Here is an 11,747-nt window from a genome sequence, read left to right on the forward strand (position 1 = left end):
GCCATCTTTTTCCTATCGACCTCACGCCAATGCAACTTGGAAGCTTCGACATCATCATTGGAATGGATTGGTTAACCAAACACCACGCTGAGGTGGTTTGTTTCGATAAGATTGTTCGTATTCCTCTTCCGTCTGGCGATGTTTTGGAAGTTCGTGGAGAGAAGCCATCTGGCGGTTTGAAGCTTATGTCGTGTACAAAGGCCCAAAGATATTTAAGAATGGGATATGTTGCTTTTCTAGCACATGTCACCGAGGAGAGAAGCAAAAGTAAGAGTATCCAGGATATTCCGATTGTTCGGGATTATCCAGAGGTGTTTCCCGATGAACTGCCTGGTTTGCCTCCAGTTCGTCAAGTTGAGTTTCATATCGACCTTGTACCTAATGCCAACCCGATTGCGAAAGCACCTTATCGTCTTGCACCGTCAGAGATGCAAGAGTTATCGAAACAGCTTCAAGAGTTATCTGATAAAGGATTCATCCGTCCGAGTTATTCACCTTGGGGAGCTCCTGTCCTCTTCGTGAAAAAGAAAGATGGGTCTTTTCGAATGTGTATCGATTATCGTGAGCTTAATAAGCTTACCATCAAGAATCGATATCCCCTACCTCGAATTGATGATCTCTTTGACCAGCTGCAAGGTGCTTCATGTTTTTCTAAGATCGATCTGCGTTCTGGGTATCATCAACTTCGTGTTCTCGAAGAAGATATTCCCAAAATTGCTTTCCGTACGAGATATGGGCATTACGAGTTCACAATCATGGCTTTTGGCTTGATGAATACTCCAGCTATCTTTATGGACTTAATGAATAGGGTCTGTAAACCTTATTTAGATAAGTTCATTATTGTGTTCATCGACGATATCCTCATTTATTCGAAGACTCGAGCCGATCACGAGCAACACCTTCGCTTAACGTTGGAACTCCTTAAGAAGGAACAACTTTTCGCTAAATTCTCCAAGTGTGAATTCTGGCTTAAAGAAGTTCAGTTTCTAGGTCATATAGTCAACGAGCAGGGTATTCATGTGGATCCATCCAAGATTGCTGCTATTAAGGAGTGGAATACACCGACAACGCCGACAGAGATTCGATCCTTTCTTGGTCTTGCCGGTTATTATCGTCGATTCATTTCTAATTTCTCGAAGATTGCGGTTACACTCACAGCTTTGACTCAGAAGAATAAGCCTTTTGAGTGGGGACCCAAGCAAGAAGAAGCGTTCCAAACACTGAAGCAGAAGTTATGTAATGCTCCTGTTCTATCTCTGCCCGAGGGAAACGATGATTTCGTTGTCTATTGCGAAGCATCCAACTTAGGCCTTGGTTGCGTCCTCATGCAACGAGGTAAAGTTATTGCATATGCATCTCGACAGCTGAAAATCCACGAGAAGAACTACACGACTCATGATCTCGAGTTAGGAGCTGTGGTTTTCGCGCTTAAAATCTGGAGACATTATCTTTATGGCACGAAGTGTGTGGTTTTCACAGACCACAAAAGCCTCCAGTATATTCTTAATCAGAAAGAGCTGAACATGAGGCAACGACGTTGGGTGGAACTCTTGAACGACTACGATTGCGAAATTCGCTACCATCCTGGTAAGGCGAATGTCGTGGCCGATGCGCTTAGTCGAAAAGAGCGAGTCAAGCTTCATTCCGTTCAAACTCTATCAGATCTTCAATCTCGTGTTCTTCAAGCTCAGCAATTTTGTGTTTCACAGAATTTGATGAGTATGGAATTACCACATCAGCTTGAGCTTAAACTCGAAGCAAAAAGCGATGGTTTGCTTTATTTCAAGGATCGTTTGTGGGTCCCGAAACAAGACGATCTCCGCACCCTAGTGATGGACGAATCTCACAAGTCCCGATATTCTATCCATCCTGGTGCTGATAAGATGTACAAAGATCTTCGTACTAAGTTCTGGTGGCCTGGTATGAAGAAAGATGTCGCCTTGTACGTATCGAAATGCCTAACTTGTCTTAAAGTTAAGGCTGAACATCAACGACCTTCTGGTTTGCTCGTACAACCAGAGATACCGGTTTGGAAGTGGGAAAGCATTGCGATGGATCTCATCACTAAGCTACCGCGTACTTCTAAAGGTCATGATGCTATCTGGGTTGTTATCGATCGATTAACGAAATCAGCTCACTTCTTACCAATCTGTGAGGATTTATCTGCTGAGAAGCTTGCCAAGATCTATGTAGACGAGATTGTATCACGACATGGTGTTCCTTTGGATATCATTTCGGATCGTGATGCTCGATTTTCATCTCATTTTTGGAAGGCCATGCAATCTGCTTTGGGAACCCAACTGAACCTAAGCACTGCCTATCATCCCCAAACAGATGGTCAATCTGAGAGAACGATTCAAACTTTGGAGGATATGCTTAGAGCATGCGTGATAGACTTTGGTGGTAATTGGGATTCTCATTTACCATTGATCGAGTTCTCATACAGTAATAGTTATCATGCTAGCATTAAGATGGCACCATTCGAAGCTCTCTACGGTCGAAAATGTCGTTCACCTGTCTGTTGGGATGAGACCGGTGAAGCTCAGCTTACTGGACCTGAGATCATTCTGGAAGCAACAGACAAAATCAAGAAAATTCGCGATAATCTTGTGACAGCTAGAAGCCGTCAAAAGAGTTATGCGGATTCGAAACGCAAGCCTGTAGAATTTCAAGTCGGAGACCGTGTCCTACTCAAGGTGTCACCTTGGAAGGGAGTGGTAAGATTTGGAAGGAAAGGAAAACTTGCACCACGATATGTTGGACCATTTAAGATTGTGGAAAGAGTTGGGAAAGTTGCCTATCGACTAGAGCTACCTCCAGAACTTGGAAATATTCATCCGACTTTTCACGTGTCCAATCTGCGAAAGTGTTTAGCTGACGCTGATCTTCACGTCCCTCTCGACGAGATTCAAATCGATGAAACGATGCACTTTATCGAGAAACCTGTGGAGATAGTGGACCGTACATACAAACAGTTGAAAGGCAAACGGATTCATTTGGCCAAGGTTCGCTGGGAATCCAAACGTGGCCCCGAGTTTACTTGGGAACATAAGGACCAGATGAAGGAGAAATATCCGCATTTGTTTTCACAAGATTCCTCTAAGTAAAATTTCGGGACGAAATTTCCTAAAGTAGGGGAGACTGTGACAACTGTGATCTGTAATCATCGTATTGTGTAAAACAATGTCCGTTATCAATAAAACAATATGCTTTGGTGTTATTATGGGTATTTGTGTTTGACAATTTTACAATTTGATTCGATTCCGATTTCAAGCTTTAAATCACCTTCTGGAAGGTTATACGCAAACTAGTGCTTAAACGCAATCAGTTTAACGCAACGTACACTCCGGAAATGTGACGTAAGCTAAACATACCCTAAATATCCTTTACATAACTTAGAAATAAGTTTTGAAGGATTCGGTATGGCAAAAACATGACTATTTGAATTAAAGAACTATTTACAACAAAACTGCGAAGCGAACGTTGGTGACCGCCCGGATAATATTTAAATCCCAAAAAATATTATGTTATGACTAAAAATTTATTTTTAATCAGGTCTGTGTTGAAAAATAAATTAAAACGCTTAAGAACGTTCTTTTTTTAGTTTAAGCGCGTACCGCGTGTTTCTGCGCAACACAGTGCTTATACTGCAAAACGCGGACAACGCAGCCAGTCTCAGCAACTGAAATTTATTTTAGTAATATTTTGGCAAGATTATTTTTATAGAATAATAAAAATAAATTTAGAACGCCATAAACCGGGATTTAAACGCTAGATAAAATACCCGGTACCCGATTAAACACCTACTTCTATCTAATTTACCATCGAATTTACACTTTACCCCCCCCCCCCCTTCTAATTTTCGGTCACAATACATGGGGACCCCACCAAAATTTTTCCAAGATCTTTCATGATCTAATTTGATCTTGCTTGATTCTTTTTATGCCAAGTGTTGTTGCATGATATCTTTTTAGATCTTGCATATCCTTATAAAATCCTACAAGATCATTCCAAGCTCTCACTACACTCCATCTCCTTCTCTCCTCCCTCCCCAAAACCGTAAGCACCACCACCCTCACCATTTTCATTTCTACAACTTTGTTCTTCAAGATTTATCCCCATTCCAAGCCAATTTCAAGTTGGTATGAAGATCTAAAGAAGTTTCCAAGGTATTTTCAAGTGATTTCAAGCTCCATATCATCAAAATCTCATCAACAACTTACTTGAATCTTGAAGGTATAAAATTTATGTTTAAATCATACTCTTGATTCTTGGTTGTTCTTGATGATTTGATATTTCTCTTGAATCTTGGAATTTTTCACAAACTTGAAATCTAAAAGAAATGGGTCTTGAAACAAATAAAAAAAAATGGTGGTGATATATATGTATGTATAAGCGTACATATATATATATGTATGTATGAGTCTTGAAGTTTGATTTCTTAAGTACTTGTTTATGTTGTTGCATGTTCTTGAATAATAGATTAAATGCAAGTGATTGATGATCTATGTATGATATGTTAAATGTTCAAGTACATCAGCAAATAACATGAATAAATCACATATTAGAAGCATCTAAAACTCATATAAAATGATGATGCTATGATAGTGTGTTTTAGGCACTTGTACATGAGGATACATGTTGATTTAAAGCTCAAGAAGTGATAAAAAATGGTTGTATGACAAAAGTGATTCTGAACAGATTATAAACACTAAAAATAACATTATTTGGTGTAATATAATGGCATAAAACTTTGACATAGGTTTGGTAGCATTGCATGTTGTACATATAGCTTAAAAAGTGATAAAATATGTGAAATTTGCATGATTTATATGCTCCATTTAAGACCTGCACTATTGTGAGTATAACCATTATTTTATTCAGTAAATAACATGGGTTGTGTCAAAATTTCAAGTCGTTTCGATTTGGGATGGTTCGGGTAACGTTTGATGCAAAACTATGCGGTAAAACGGTTAAAAATCGCCTTTTCGGAGGATTTTTATAAAACTGTTTTAGATCAGTAACCAAACTGATATTTTTGATATAAAAATAAGTATTTTAACTTATATTAAGTTTACTTGGTGTTTGGTTAGTCATACGTGACTCCCGACGCCCAGAAATGTTACTGAATCGCTAAAATAGGTGTTTTTCAACATAACTAGAATGGGTTGTTCATAAGTAAATTTAATGTGTCACAATGTGCTATGTGTTTTACAATATGTGTATGATGATGTGTTAGTGTTGACAAGATTATGCGTATTACGTTTGAGTATATGTATATATACAAATACACCAAAATAATCAAAAATAATAACTTTTCGAGAAAACTCAAAGTTATGTGAAAATTCTAAGTATCGGAGAAACTTCGGTATTTATGTGAATTTTGATTATTAAAAATCATCCTTACTTTACTTAGGACGCATAAACAATTTGAGGGATTGTGTTAGCATTTAAAAACGCACCCAAGGTGAGTACATAGTTCCCCTATTTTACTGTCTTCAATTGTTTTGGGGTGATTCATATGTATCAAAACGATTTTGATATTTTAACGATGGTTTCACAACGACTAAGGTGGTTTATACAAAACTAATAACGATTTCGATAAGGTGTACATGACTTGTTGGTTGTAAATACATAACGAATGACATTCATTAGCATTGATCAAGCCGACCAGTATTAGGTTATGGTACCATAGGATCTGACAAATCCCGTTATTGCACTGCACCCATGGTTATGTGTGGGGGTTGTGGGTAACGACTGAATCTGATAATTGTTAACTTACCCTTTGGAGGTTTGTTAATGCGAAAACGAGTTGAACAATAATCGAGTCACACAGGTTTGAATGTTGTTAGCGAGACGACCAAAAGTAGTTTCACTATTAAAACGAATACGACTTGGGACGAGTTAAACGATTTGAAACGAGATACACGAGGTGAAACGAGTAAACGATTTGGGAACGACTTGGAAACGATGTTAAACGATTTCGATAAGCGATTGGTTTTTGGTTAAGTGTTTAGATAACGAGACGGGTGTAATGTGGTGAAAACATGGTAGATACGCCGATGGTACTTCTTATATATAAGTGTTTTCATCATATTATATATCGTGGCGTTATTTAGTTCACTTGGGTAAACGATTTTGAAACGATATCACACAACGATGTTTTTCAAAGAGATATACACTATACGAGTTTTTACAAGATGTTTTACAAGTTGGTGTTCTAAAGCAAAGGTTTTTGGGTTAAGAATCATGGCTACGAGGTTTTATAAACTATAACCCGCTTGATTCGAGTTGGTTAATTAAGTTGCAATATTATACTCTTTTCAAAACAAAGTTTTTAATAAAGTATTGCAACACTTAAACTAGCCATGAATTCGACACTCCTTTAAAACCTATGTACTCGCCAGCATTTCTTTGCTGACTAAGTTTTTACATATGTTTCAGGTGTTGATGCTTGAATGACTGCTAAGATGCATGCGTCACATAGGATCTGGACGAGGCCTTAGTGACATAATAACTATGATAGACAATATAAAACTTGTTTATTCTATGTTAAGACATTGAAATGCTTAATATTATCAACAAAACGAAACACTTTTTGTATCCATGGTTGTGAAACGATTGCTTCTGTTACAACACTCCCCGATGTTTCCGCCACGGTTTGTTGTCCTACGTGGTCGGGGTGTGACAACAACAGCAGCGACTATCAATTTTATTGTTTCATCTGCATGCTGAGGGTTTATGCTATCTTTTAAGCATTAGCAGAAAGTATTATCCAAGGACTAGGTCAGAACTTCCATTCAGCAGAAGTCCCGGAATAATACCCCAGACATCATTGAGTATAAAAACCTAGTATATCAGAATACGAGACTGTCACGACCCCCGACCCACCCTGGACGGAATCGGGTGCCGTGAGCAGTCCCGTGGTACCGGTGGTTATTTTTTTGAAAAACATTGCTGCGGAAATTTCATCAGGACCGTGAGTTAGGAAAAATATCAGAGTTTAGAAAACACCGGATTTTATTTAAATAGATGGAATAAATTCCATGTTTTACAAAGGTAGCTTTTAATAAAAACAATATTTCTTTAAGTTGATTTAATTAATAGAATAAGCCACTTCTTGATGCCTTCGGTGCCGGATCCAATTCCTGCTCCAATATACTCTAATTACCTGAAACGCGTTTTAAAAAGGTTTTGTCAGCGGGGAAATACTGAGTGAGTTCATTCAGTTTGCACAAAAACATATTTGTTATAATTTACAGTATTAAGAGCGATTACAATGTTTTTATCAACCAATTATCAAGAATAGGTATTTGTCACTCGACCGGATCTGTGACTGTGGTCATACCACTATTGGGTCCCGTCGCCCCAAATAGTGACGGCTAACTCACACAGAGTAATACTCACTCACATAGAGTGATACTCACTCACCTAGAGTGATAAAAATAGTAATGTGCACAATACCCCACATACCAGCTGTAATTTGGTGATTACAAAGACTTAATCCCTGTAATTATAACCTTGAAAATAATTTGGAGTATTGTAAAATAGTTGATAAAAAGAGAATGACTCACATTATAAACATGCAGATTCATACGGCCAAAGTTTAGTCTACAGATAAGCCTTGATATATTGCAGATTTATACAGGCAAAGCTTAGCCTATTGAAATAGCCTTGTAACCTAGTGCACACGAACTAGGTAGGTAACTTAATACAACAATTACGATAACTCACGAGATCAAATTCTCACAACGAATGATAAAGTGCGATACTTAAACATCCATCGATTTAACGACGAACGACAAAGTATAACCCTAATGTGGGTGGCACTTAAACATCCATTGGATATATTGATCGGTCGGAAAATGAATCGTAATAGCGATCGAGTTAATACCCTGTATCGTAGCAGCACCCTGCTATACTAATTAGTGATTCGCATGTGTGTGTGGTGGGGAGTATTTTCGGTAGTTAAACATATAGCTTAACAGAATGGAATACATATTTGTGTAAAACCCAAATCAAACCTCAACGATAGTCACGAGATTCGAACCTTAACGAACTTCACAAAGTGTAGTCTTATTCAGACAGTACTTTGGCATCCGTTTAACAAACTCACAAAGTATAGCACTTTGGCATCCGTTTAACGAACTCACAAAGTAGTACTTTGGATTCCGTTTAACGAAATTCACAAAGTATAATACTTTGGCATCCGTTAGTTGGTTCCTGAATCGACCGAACAGAATATCGTATCGGTGATTATTGGTTAGAACACCAACGTATAGAGAGAAGAAGAGAAATGAGCAAAGAAAAATGAATCCTAAGCTTCCTATTTATAGTAAGCAAGCAAGCAAGCACCTCAACCTAATTCTGTCGATGTGGGATAGTGACGTGCCTGCCTACCTGCTTGACGTGCTAGCTAGCTTGCTTATATATATTAATTCAGCTGCTTCACTCGTTTTTCTCGTATAACTTTTAAAATATAACGTTTTATAAAACGACGAATATGTCTTTAGAACGAGCATATTTTTATCTACGTTTTAACCTAAGTTTCATTAAAAACGGAGTAAGGAAAAAAATAATATATTTTATTATTAATATTAAACATTCTTATACGACCCCATATATATCTATTTTTAATAAACCTTACTTAGCTTAATTAATCTTGTTAGCTTAATTAATATTGATTAACTGATTAATTAATCATACTAAGTATTAATTTTAGCGAGAGTTGTTACAGAGACCTTTCAAACGAGATTTCAGGGGTTACCTATATATCCAAGTAGTGTTCCCCACAAAATAAGCAAGTGTTTGAATTTAGTTTTATATCCCGAAAAAGTTTACTAAGTGTATAAAAACCTATCGGCATATCATCAGTGAGACTGTTTAACGCTATTAATTCTTTACAATTCTTTAGCATACTATAACTGTCTACTGATGTACTATCATTTCCTCTTTTTACGCAAAACTCAAATTTTTGAATTTTATCATGTTTTTGGCTTTTTCAAATTTTCTAATGTTTTTGTATTTTCTGACAATCTTTCTCCCCCTAAAATGCAAAATCATTAAAGAAAATTTGACAAACCGATACTGATAGCTGTGTCTTGCCATCCATTTTCTGCTTAAAGTGCTCTGATTTGCAGAAAATCTATTATCAAGTACCCCCATGATTTACAACACATTGATTTTTACAGTTTGAAAACCGTTTTTCAATCTGGTGAATGTAATCATGTTTGTTCAGCCGTGAGGGTTTCGGCGTATTCAATCAACACATATTTTTGAAATTTTCTATTTTTGACAAAAATTGAAAACAAACATATTTTTGGTTTTTCAAATTTTAACAAACTAAAAACATATTTTTGGTTTTTAATTTTTCAAATTTTTCAAATTTTTAGGTGTTTGAAATATTGTTTATTTATGTACAGAAAAACATATAAACTCCCTATTTCAACCAACACAGGGTCCAGCAGCCTCTGCTTCCTCTTCATGTGCCAGGCTGCTCCAACTTTCAATTTCACAATCTTCAGTATTCTTGAGCACCTGCACATTCAACTAAATGAATTACTTAAACAATTTAGCCCAGGTCTGTTGAACCTTAGGCATTTCAACACAATAATTTTCATTCAATGCTGGAAATTCATTGTCATTTTTCACAAAAACCTTCTCAATTTTAACTTCAGCTCTCTCATCTTTTACCGAATCAACATGTTTCTTAACACTCCACGTTTGACCTTTCGGTGTTCCACGTTTGTAAAAATGTGAATCTTTTTGAACACTTTGGTTTTGAACAACATTTTTTTGGTTTCCAAAACTCTTGGGGTTTTGTCGTATCAACTGATGTTTTCCAACTTTGTGTTGTTCTGAATCTGGGTGTGTGAGAATTCCAGGTCTGTCTTGAATCGAACCTGTTCTGGGTTGATTTCCAATTTTGATTTGAAGCAAACTTGTTTGTGTTATACCCCCAAGTTTGTTTCGAATCAAATTTGGTTGACCTTTGTCTCACATTCTCAGATTTTTGTTTCTCAGCATCAATCTTCTTTTGATCAACATCCACAGGTTTTAGATTTGGACACTTGCGTGCAAGATGTCCTTTTTGATCACATTTGAAACATGTTCTCATGGACACATCTTTGACCTGTGGTTGTTGCGTTTTCTTTTGAGCCTCAAACTCAGCATTAGACTGTCGTCCAATTTTAAGTTCTTTCTCTTCAGCTAAACTGTTTCCTTGAACAAAATTCATTTTTGCCTGATAATTTGGCGTCTCATTATTCTTTTGATTCTGTTTCTTCTTATAACCCAACCCAGCCTTCATGTGTTTCTTCTTGAAACCAGGTTTGTTATATGAACCTTTATGACTCTTACCAACAAACTTTGAAATCTCAGACTTCTCAATCTCAACCATTTTGAAAACTTTGTCAATTTTTTTCTGAAATCACATTCTGAATCGGGAATACAACATCTAAGAATAATTTGTCCGATCCAATCATGGTATAAACCAATCCCTTTGAACCATCATTCAAATTTTTCTCGGATTTTATGTTTTTCAGATATGCATCATGAAGATTTCCTTCATCTTCATCCTGTGATTCAGATTTACCTGTATCAACCGACTCTTCTTTCAACACACTTTCAATGACTTTACCTACCACCTCTGAATCATGAGAATCATCAGATTTGGAATAGGTTATGTCAATGTTGTCTGGCAATTGGTCTACCATGTTGAAAGCTTTTTCGACCTTTTCCTCATCATAAAGTGCAAACTTTTCCGGTGGTGGAACTTGATGAAACTCTGAGCCAATGCCTTTCTTGTTTTGCTCAGACTCACCATCTCCCGGTTTTATATTGAAAATTCGTTCAAGCACATATGACGACACGTGGTAACTTTTTAACTTGTTGTTATCCTGTTCTAAATCAGCAATCTGTCGCTTTAGCTTAGCAACGTCTTCGATATAGGAATTAACAACATCTTGTTTTATAGCATACATTCGTTTAAGCTCTTTGGTTGTTTCAGAAAGATAATTCATTCTAGATTGAGCATATTTCATTTCGTCTTTTATTTTATCATATGACTCTTTCATAACATGATATGATAATTTCATTGAGTCATATTCCTTTTTCATTTCTTGACAAGCAATTTCTTTTCGTTCGCATTCATTTTTCATTTTCAAAACATCTTCTTTCAAAACTTCATTTTCTTTTTCTATCTTTTTACATTTTCCTGAAAGTTTTTCATCATTTTCGTTAAAAACCTTTTCTTTTTCTAACATCTCTTTGCATTTTTTTTTTTTTGAAAATGTTTTCGATTTTTGTGAATTCAAGTTCTCTTGTTCTAAATTGCTCATCTTTTTCAGTACAAGCTCTGCACGGTTCCATGCATTTCTTGCACTGTTCAATTGGTTTTAAGACTTCAGAATCAGAATGTACCTCAGTGATAGGCACTTCGGTGTTTTCAGCTGCTTTTGTATGTATCTGATCAGCATCATTCAGCTTTTGTTCAACACTGACTTCATCACCAACATTACCAGCATCCACATTCTCATTCTTTTCTTCTTTTTCTTCTTTCTTCACTTCTTCTTCAATTTGCTGTTCTTCAGTAACAGCTTCTTTCACAACTTCTGCTTCAACAACTGTTTCAGCAACCTTCACCAAATTATCCACCATTTCTTCAACATTTCTCTTCATTCTTTCCTCATCCCTTTTTCTCAAACATGACAGCATAGCATATCTGATATCTTTTTCATACTGTTTAA

Source organism: Helianthus annuus, chromosome 7, assembly GCF_002127325.2.
Source record: "Helianthus annuus cultivar XRQ/B chromosome 7, HanXRQr2.0-SUNRISE, whole genome shotgun sequence".
In the NCBI taxonomy this organism is placed as follows: Eukaryota; Viridiplantae; Streptophyta; class Magnoliopsida; order Asterales; family Asteraceae; genus Helianthus; species Helianthus annuus.